Below are 3,226 nucleotides of genomic sequence, written 5' to 3' on the forward strand. Positions count from 1 at the left end.
CCGAGCTGGGCTGGCGGCGACGCGAGCCCCGGGCCCTCGCACCAGTTGCGCCTCGGGCTCTGCGGGCGGCGGGGTGGGAGCTCGCCGCGCGCTCGCGCTCGGAAAGGCACGCCGGGCTCCCCTCCCCGCGCGCCCCTCCCTGCCCACCCTCCGGCCGCGCGGACGCGGTGGCCGCCGCGGCGAGAGCTCCCCCTCCCTGCGGCTCTGCTCAGTCGCCTCCAGAATGGAGCGCCCCTCCCGAGCGGGGCGCCAAGGCAAACGCGCGCCCGCGGGGGTTTCCCGCGTCCCCAGGCGCCCCAAAGCGGCCGGCCATGACGCGGCCCCGGGACCGCAGCTGTCGCGCGCCGCCGCTCTGCGGCCTCCCTCCCAGAAACGGAATGGTCTTTCTCTCCGCGTTTAATTCAGCGCGATCGGGGTCCGCAGCGCCAGCGCCGAGACACGCGGTGTCTCCGGCTCGCGCACGCACTCACACTCACACACTCGCACACACTCGCGCGCCCGCACCCCCACGCCCTCCTTGCTCCGGCTCCTATTACCTCATCTTCGCCCGCATCCTCAGCTGTCCGTCAAGGATGCGGAGCCACGCCCCCGGCGGCCCGGGCCCCGGAGGGGGGCGCCCGCGGCTCACACGCCCCCTGCTGGCCCGGGGCGACGCGTGCGGACCAGTGGCCACGCACGGCCGCTCGCCTCTAACCTCTGCTCCTGAGACCGGGTGCAAAGGGTTGCAGCGATTTGGAGGGTGATGGGTTTATATCGTCCGCCTAGAGGGCAAATGTGTTTTTTTTCTGGTCTGCTTCAACGTTACTGTAGTCCGGGAGATACAGGCTAAATTGAGTTACTCTGCAGGGTTTCTGGGACCAAAATATTGGGAGAGTAGGACAGACACGAGCTAGACTTGGCTGTTTTCGTCATCGCTCGTTAATAGGAAAATAACCCAGAAGGGCAGATTAACATCAGGATTTCACGGTAATTTTGCCAGAGAACGCAAACTTCGTTTTGCTGAGGTGGCTGGCGACCGCATACGTGAATGCATATGATCAGGAAGATCCAGGATACCATACAGAAATAAAAACAGTTTGTGTTAGGGGCTGGGATTAAGAATCTCTTTGAAATATGGGGCGCTTGGGTGGCACAGTCGGTTAAGTGTCCGACTTCAGCCAGGTCACGATCTCGCGGTCCGTGAGTTCGAGCCCCGCGTCGGGCTCTGGGCTGATGGCTCAGAGCCTGGAGCCTGTTTCCGATTCTGTGTCTCCCTCTCTCTCTGCCCCTCCCCCGTTCATGCTCTGTCTCTCTCTGTCCCAAAAATAAATAAAAACGTTGAAAAAAATTTTTTTAAAAAAATCTCTTTGAAATAACCATTTTCTTTCATAATGTCATGAACTTTGTCTTTTGTTTCGGAAGATTTGCTTTCCCTCTCTTGCTCCCTCTTGAATTACAGCCACCTGTTCTATCGTTAGCATTTCCCATTTCTTCTTCATCCTTCTTCCCTCGTCTCCCTGTTCACAGGGTTCTAGATAAGAAGCAAAAGAAAAAAACAATCATATATGTTCTTCGTCCAGCCTCCAAAAAGGTCTAGGATGCAGGCTGCCTCTGAGCTTCACTCTTGATGATGCCCCTGCGCCAAAATCTCCCTAGCATGACTTCTGGAGATCCGGTTAGTCTCTCCCTAAGGCCAGTTCTCCCAATCCAACTCAGTCAATACCTTCATTAAGACATCAAATTTCAGGGTTTCAAGGACGAAAGAGAAAGGAGTAAAGGATATCTCAATTTATCCTACCATGAGCCATTGTTATTCCCATTTTACAAATGAGACTTAGGACATTTGAGGATTTTGACCCAGTTTACCTATATAGCCAGAAGGGAAACTGGTATTCAAAACTTAGTTGGACTCAAAAAAAAAAAAAAAAAGAAAAGAAAAGAAAAGAAAAAGACAAAGAAAAAAAGCCTATTGCGTCATACATGTTATGTGACCAGGGGGTAGTATATAGTAAGAATCAAGGTATGTGGCAAATAAATAAATAAATAAATAAATAAATAAATAAATAGATAAAAGTGCCTCAATGTGAAAGAAGGGAAGGGAGAACACGAGGATAGGGTGTTCTGGAAGAACAAAGGTAGAGGTGAAGTAAAAGGAACCTAAAGCTTTATTGAGCTATTTTTATTTCCAATCATAAGACCAAGAGTTCGAAGACTCTGGAAACTTCCTTGTGGTCTGGGTAAGTATGGATCCAGAAACTGTCAGTAATGATCTAAGAGAATGCTGAAAGTACCAGGGAGAAAACAGCACCTGACCAGCCCAACCAGGCATTCTCAAGTGGAAAAAGCCCAAACCGGAGAAGAGGGCTATCACCAAATGTTAGACCGGCCGCTTGAAAGATGAACGGTTGTTTGAACGATGAATACAAAGTAGGAAGACACTTGCTCTTACCTATGTCCAGCTTGATCCTGTATCTGGTCTTCTTGTGTCTGTACAACAGGACAAAAAATGCCTGATGACATAAGAGAGGGTTTGTACGTAGCCTGATTCATGTGTAAGAGGAAGCCAAGGTATAGATCAGCTGATGTTAGTAATCAATTACAGTTGTGTATTTTTGATAAGCTACACCCATAAGTGGCATAATAATCTCTAACCAAGTGAGGTGCCTAATTTGTGATTTGGAAGATGGCAGGTATAATAAAACCTCACCATGGGGCGCCTGGGTGGCGCAGTCGGTTAAGCGTCCGACTTCAGCCAGGTCACGATCTCGCGGTCCGGGAGTTCGAGCCCCGCGTCGGGCTCTGGGCTGATGGCTCAGAGCCTGGAGCCTGTTTCCGATTCTGTGTCTCCCTCTCTCTCTGCCCCTCCCCCGTTCATGCTCTGTCTCTCTCTGTCCCAAAAATAAAAATAAAAACGTTGAAAAAAAATAAAAAAAAATAAAATAAAATAAAACCTCACCAATTGAGACTGATTGGAATGAAGCCAGTCTGAATTGTTCAAAGGTTTAATTTGATGATATTTCAAAAAAAAAAAAATGCCAATCATCACTTGACACCAAGGTTCAAGGGAAAAGACATACTCCTTGTCTGTGACATGTTCAGAGGCAAAGTCGTTCTTTTTTCCAGTTACCTATTGCTCTGTATCAAACATCCTAAAATTAGTGGCTGAAAACGGCAACAAGGATTTATGTTGCACATGAATCTGCAGCTTGGCGAAGGCTTGATGAGGACAGCTAGTGTCTGCTCTGGG

At 49.9% G+C, this 3,226-nt stretch overlaps 1 protein-coding gene across 1 annotated transcript in view; it reads right to left on the reverse strand.

Annotated features, from left to right (window-relative positions):
- Positions 1–559, reverse strand: part of DTX4 (deltex E3 ubiquitin ligase 4) — a 43,152-nt gene extending 42,593 nt beyond the window's left edge. Inside the window, exon 1 of the mRNA XM_040495054.1 lies at positions 537–559. The gene's annotated coding sequence lies outside the window, so the exon portion shown is untranslated. The remainder of the gene's footprint in view (positions 1–536) is intronic.
- Positions 560–3,226: the final 2,667 nt, after the last annotated feature.

Source organism: Herpailurus yagouaroundi, unplaced genomic scaffold (assembly GCF_014898765.1).
Source record: "Herpailurus yagouaroundi ecotype Mexico unplaced genomic scaffold, PumYag 187, whole genome shotgun sequence".
NCBI classification, from domain to species: Eukaryota; Metazoa; Chordata; class Mammalia; order Carnivora; family Felidae; genus Herpailurus; species Herpailurus yagouaroundi.